This window comes from Colobus angolensis, unplaced genomic scaffold, assembly GCF_000951035.1.
Source record: "Colobus angolensis palliatus isolate OR3802 unplaced genomic scaffold, Cang.pa_1.0 Scaffold13, whole genome shotgun sequence".
NCBI classification, from domain to species: Eukaryota; Metazoa; Chordata; class Mammalia; order Primates; family Cercopithecidae; genus Colobus; species Colobus angolensis.
The window spans coordinates 6,117,366-6,124,295 of NW_012114252.1; positions in this window are offsets into that span (position 1 = coordinate 6,117,366).

A 6,930-nucleotide genomic window follows, 5' to 3' on the forward strand; every position below is an offset into this window, starting at 1 on the left:
GTCAGTATTTTTAAGAAACAAGTAACCCAGAACGTATGTATATACCATCTGGAGAAATATGAGGACACCTTTAGCAAAACCTGTCTACTGCAGATATATATATATATATTTACATTAGAAAGGAGTAGTTGCAGAGCTTTTACTGGACCAACATGCCGTTGTAAAAGTGCTTTTCCTTGTGCTTCTCCCTGACAGAATCAAGTCTGAACCATACTTCAGCACAAGGCTTCAAACATAGCAACAGCTAAATAGGTATTTATGTTGAATTCCTTGCTTTAGTTTTATTTGAAGCCATAAGGCCTAGGATGACCATGATGGGATTTTAAATTGGTCTAATTTTAAAATTATTTTGATAGAAAATTCAAGATCTCTATAAAAATCCTCTAAGTACTATGGGGAAAGATTTCTAGATAGAAATTTCAGACAATAGGCCGGGCGTGGTGGCTCACGCGTGTAATCCCAGCACTCTGGGAGGCCAAGGCGGGTGGATCACGAGGTCAGAAGATTGAGACCATCCTGACTAACACGGTGAAACCCCGTCTCTATTTAAAATACAAAACATGAGCAGGGGGTGGTGGCAGGCGCCTGTAGTCCCAGCTACTCGGGAGGCTGAGGCAGGAGAATGGCCTGAACCCGGGAGGTGGAGCTTGCAGTGAGCCGGGATCGCACCACTGCACTCCAGAAAAAAAAAAAAAAAGAAAGAAAGAAAAAGAAAAGAAAAGAAAAAGAAATTTCAGACAATATGAGGTAGATAGGGACATTGCTTTGAAAAATCCGATTTTTGTAAACTCCGTAGGGGTGTGTGTGTGTGTGTGTGTGTGATGATTGCTTAATTAATATTATTTGTTGATATACCATTTGCGTTACATGTATTTCCCATCCCCACGATCAGTATATTATCCTACAGGTGTAGAACTGGAATAAGAAGAACCAATTGACTTTGGCATGACTTAGCAGCCATGATGCATTCTTGATCTATGCACAAACCACTTATACCAATTGTCACATCAAACATGTTTTTTAATGATTAAGGTATCTGTCTCCTCCATCAGACTATAAGAGCCTCAAGTATTCCAGTATTTTGAGCATTTAGTAAGTCCTCAAATAAATATTTGCTTTTTGAAGACAGAAATGATCCTAAAGAATGAAATAATAATATTGGTGAACATTAATCATTTTGTACAGTAAGTAAACAAAAGCATTGTAGCTGAATTTATTTCAAATGGTTGTTTCTGCTTCTCTCATTTGAAAATAGTTATTGATATTACCTGGCTAATGTCCTTTAGTATGAAGGTGATAAATGAAGAAGGGCAGAAATCACATGTGTTGTCTGATTCAATACATTTTATTTTGCCTCATATTCCCAGTTCAGATACCTAACCTTGGTATTATATACATGGTTTAAAGAATAATAGGCCAGGCGCGGTGGCTCAAACCTCTAATCCCAGCACTTTAAGAGGCCAAGGTGGGCAGATCACCTCAGATCAACAGCTTGAGACCAGCCTGGGCAACGTGGTGAAACCGCGTCTCTACTAAAAATACAAAAATTAGCCAGGCATGGTGGTGCACACCTGTAATTACAGCTACTCAGGAGGCTGAGGCAGGATAATCACTTGAATCTGGGAGGCGGAGGCTGCAGTGAGCTGAGAGCATACCACTGCACTACAGCTTGGACAAGAGAGGGAGACTCTGTCTCAAAAAAAAAAAAAAAAAAAAAAAGGAACTAAGTTTATTAAGAAAGTGAAGGAATAAAAAAAAAAAGGCTACTCCATAGGCAGAACAGCCTGTACCACATTTTAAAAATCCAATCCACTTTGTTTGATTCCATGCCCTTGCTATAGTGAATAGTGCTGTGATGAACATATGGGTATATGTGTCTATTTGATAGAATGAATTATTTTCATTTGGGTATATAGCAGGTAGTGGGAATGCTGGGTTGAATAGTAGTTCTATGTTCTTTGAGAAATCTCCAAACTACTTTCCACAGTGGCTGAACCAGTTTGTGTTTCCACTAACAGTGTATGAGCATTCCCTTTTCTCTGAAGCCTTGCCAACATCTGTTGTTTTTTGACTTTTTAATAATTGCCATTCTGACTGATGGAAAAGGACATGAACAGACACTTCTCAAAGGAACACATACAAGTGACCAACATATGTGTGAAAAAATGCTCAATATCACAAATCATCAAATAAATGCAAATCAAAACAATGAGATACCATCTCACACCAGTCCCTGGGAGATTTAACAGATTTTATGGCTAGTTTATAGGGAGAAATGTATCCTGAAAGATTTAGGGGCTTGCAGGGAATTTCTTTGTGATTTGTGAGGGAAGCCATCTGGGAAGGTGTATGGCCTATTATTGTGGGAACCTGACTTATGTATAAGGCTCTGGCATGGAATTGTGAAATTACAACCATCTGTTTAGAAACAAAATGGTAGGCAGTATTGCCCCAACTCAGTTGTCAAGCTCAACTCTCCTTTGGCATAGTGAGTTTGGGGTCCCAAGATTTTATTTTATTTCACACTTGGAACCTGAAAGTCAGACTCACATACTAAGGATGGGAAGGCAGAATGATGTTGTAAAGGGGTCATATCAGTCTTGAACTGCCTGCATCTAGACATCTCTTCCAGATAAGAAATCTTTTCAAGGCATTTATCTGAATGTTCTCTTTTATGCAGAAAAATCAAATTTTAACTGCCATTAGAACCTCCCACATCTCATGATTGTTCTGTGGATTACAGGACACTGTTCTTGTGATAATTCAACTTCGATTGTGTCCATTGCCACTCTAACAATTAAATTCCTGGGAGGGTCGGGCACAGTGATTCATGCCTGTATTTCCAGCACTTTGGGAGGTCAAGACAGGTGGATCACCTGAGGTCTAGAGTTCGAGACCAGCCTGGTCAACATGGCGAAACCTCATCTGTACTAGAAACACAAAAATTAGCCAGGCATGGTGTCCCATGCATGTAGCCACAGCTACTCAGGAGGCTGAGAAAGGAGAATCACTTGGACCCAGGAGACAGAGACTGCAGTAAACCAAGATTGCATCATTGCATTCCAGCCTGGGTGACTGAGTGAGACTCCATCTCAAAAATAAATAGGTAAATAAATAAATTCCTGTGAGAAGGATTCCAGTTGACTTAGTCACATGCCCAACCAAGTGGTTTGGCTAAAGGCAGTGTGTAAATTACAACTCCACCATAATTACATGAAAAACACTGTTAGCAAGCCTCAAAGGAAGGCACCTATACAGAGAAATATGAAAACAAGACATGCAATGTCCATTAAATCCACCTCCTTGGCTGCTTAGCACCTACATACCCTCATATTCTTCTTTTCATTGATATGTCTTAGTCTGTTTTGTGCCACTACAACAAAATACCTGAGACTGGGTAATTTATAAGAATAGAAATTTATTTTCTCATACTTCTGGGGGCTGGGAAGTCCAAGATCAAGGCTCTCGCAGGTTTGAGTTTCTGATGAGGGCCTTCTTGTAGTGTCCTCACATAGCAGAAAGCTGAAGGGCAAGAGAGAGTGAAAGAGCAAGTGAGCAGAATGCTTTGTGAAGCCTCTTTTATAAGGGCCTAATCCCATTAATGAGGGAGGCATCTTGATGGCCTAATTGCCTCTTAAAGGCCCTGCCTCTTAATACCATCACATTGCCAACACCTGAATTTTGGAAGGGACACATTTGAACCACAGCATTCTGCTGTGGCCCCCAAATTTCATATCCTTCTCACACACAAAATACATGTCTTCTCTCCCAGTAGCCCCAAAAGTCTTAACTTATTCCAGCATCAGCTCAAAAGTCTAAAATCCAGAGTCTCGTTTAAATCAGATATGGGTAAGAGTCAGGGTATGATTCATCCTGAGACAAATTCCCTCCAGCTGTGAATATATGAAATCAAAGAAGCTAAGGGCTTTCAAAGTACAATGGTGTATTTAGGCATGGGATGAACATTCCCATTTCATAAGAGAGAAATAGGGAAGCAGAAAGGAGTAACAGATTCCAAGCGACTCCAAAACTCGACAAGGCAAACAACACCAAATCTTGAGGCCTAAGAACAATCTTCCCTTACTTCATGTCCTGCCTTCTGAACACAGTGGGGCAGAGGTTAAGGTCCCCAAGGCCCCAAGCTTGGGTACCCCAAGGTACCCCACCCCTACAGCTTTGCTGGGCACAGCCCATGGAGCAGTTGTCACAGGCTGGTGTTGGGTACCTGTGGCTCTCACAGGTTGGCATTGCATGCTGGCATTTTTATAGGTCTGGGGTCTCTGAGGCAGAGACCCTGTCCCCATGGCTTCACTAAGGCCTGCGCTAGTGGGGATTCTCTGCAGTGTCCCTGCCCCTAGAGCAAGTCTCTGCCTGGGCCCCAATGGTGTCTAAGTTATCCTTTGAATTCTAGGTGGAGGCCACTAATGCTTCCACAGCTCTTGCACTCTGCAAGCCTGCAGAATTAGCATCACCTGGATGCAGCCAAGGTGTGTATGGCTATGCCTTCCAAGATGGTGGCCTGAGCCACACCTGGGCCTGCCTGAGCCACACCTGGACCTGCCTGAGCCACAGCTGGGAAAGCTGAGGAGTGCTGCCCCAGAATGCAGAGTGCAGAGACCCAAGGCAGCCCTGGGCAGTGAGCCCCAAGTTTCCATGAACCCCTGAGCCCTGCAAAACTATTCTTCTCTCAAGGCCCTGGCACTCTGGGCCTGAGATGGGCATGGCAGCCTCAAAGATCTCTGAATTGCCTTTGGGGTCACTCTCCCATTGTCTTGATGAAAAGCACCTGGCTTCCTTGTAGCCATACTAATCTCCCTATCAACAGTCACTTGGCCATTCTCTTGGTTTTCTCTCCTACACATTTTTCAAATCTTTATATGCTCAGGCTGTGAATTTTCCAAATCTTTACATTCTGCTTCTCTTTTAATTATAAATTTTATCTTTAAATCATAAATTTTATCTTGAAATCATTTCTCTCCCCTTGCATTTTAATAGAAGCAGTTAAGAGAAGCACTACAACTCTTTCAATATTTTGCTGCTTAGTGTCCTCTGAGCTAGGTGGCTGCCTCCTCTTCCTCCATGCATCGTTTCTCCACCTCCCAGGAATGGCCAGGTGTCCCCACTGGCTCCTGGGCCAGGAGGCATCCAAAGTTCTGTGAAGCTGCTGAAGGAGGCTGTCTTAGTTTGTTTCTGTTGCTATGATGTAAAATTTATTTTCTCTCAGTTCTGGAGGCTGGGAAGTTCAAGATCAAGGTGCTGGCATGTTCCATTTTCTGGTGAAGGTCCAATCTCTGCTTCCAAGGTGAAGCCTTGAGGCTGAATCCTTGGAGGGGAAAAACACTGCATCTTCCCATGGTAGAAAAGCTGGAAGGACAAGAGAACCAAATGCTTTGTGAAGCCTCTTTATAAGGACCTTAATCCCATCCATAAAAGGAGAAACCCTTATGGCCAAATCACCTCTTACAGGCCCCATCTCTTAATACTATTACAATGGCAACACCTGAATTTTGGAGGTGGCATATTCAAATCATAGTAACAATTCAAAAAATATCCTATTAGTAAAAAGTAAATACCTTATGCAGACTTGCCCTATGCCACACTGAGAGGTTACCCAACAGCACCTCCCACTGTCATGACACAATGCCAGGAAGATGCGTGAAATGGCAATTTCTGGATTATGTCTATTTTTACCTCTAGTTCCTTTTTAATTATGTATTGCTTCTTAAATCTATAGCCTCAGTGGTAAATTTAGCCACATTAACACACCCTACAAGCAACAGAAAAGGAAAAAGAAAAAGATGGAAAAAAACATTTTTTACATTTCGTGGCCCATTAAGAAATCAAGGTAGTTGCAGTAATTCAGATGGCCATAGAAGAGGGTCCTGCATATATTCAGATAATGCATTGCATAAAATCACCACATCTAAGGGGATGGCATTCCTCATGGACATATATTAAATTATGAAACTAACAACAATGACAGAGAAGAAAAATGGAAAGAACCTAGGTGATTAATGACATTATTGAGCAGAAGATCATATTGTGCCTGAAGTCTGTCCTACATTTGGACTTCCAGTTAAGTGAGATAATAAACTACTTTATTGTTTAATCCAATTTGAGGATTAAGAAACAGTTACAAACATGGAAAATATTAACATAGCTATATCAATAATCACTTTAAATATGAATGGTCCAATACATAAATAAACCAATTAAAAGACAGATTTTAAGAGTGGATTAAAATACAAGATCCAACAAAATGTTATGTATAAGAAATCCACTTTATATATGAAGACTCAGATAGATTAAAAGCTAAGGGATGGAAACAGATACACTGTGCTAACACTAATCAAAAGAAATCTGGAGTGGATATATTAATTTCAGAGAAAGCAGACTTCAGAACAAGCAAAATTATCAGGGATAAAGAGGGGTACCACATAATAATAAAGGGATCAATGTTTGCAAAAGACATAACAATCTTAACATCTATGTACATGAGAACGGAATGTCAAATACCTAAGGATGGATAGAATTGCAAGAGAAATAAACAAAATCACTATTATAGTTGGAGACTTCAACACCTTCCTCTTAACAACTGATAAATCAAGCAGGAAGAAAATCAGTGATGTCATAATTGAGCTGAAAGGCACTATTTACCAACGTGATCTAATTGATGTTTATAGGATATTCCATCTAATAACAGCAGATCACCTATTCTTTGCAAGTTCACATGGAATGTTCACCATGATAGATACTATGGGCCATCGAACACACCTTAACAAAGGTAAAATAATAGAAATCATACAAAGTCTGTTGTCAGACTACAATGGAATTAAACTAGAAATCAATAGCAGAAAAATAACTGGTAAATCCCCAAATATTTGGAGATTAAACAATATAATTCTATATAATACATCGATCAAAGAAGAA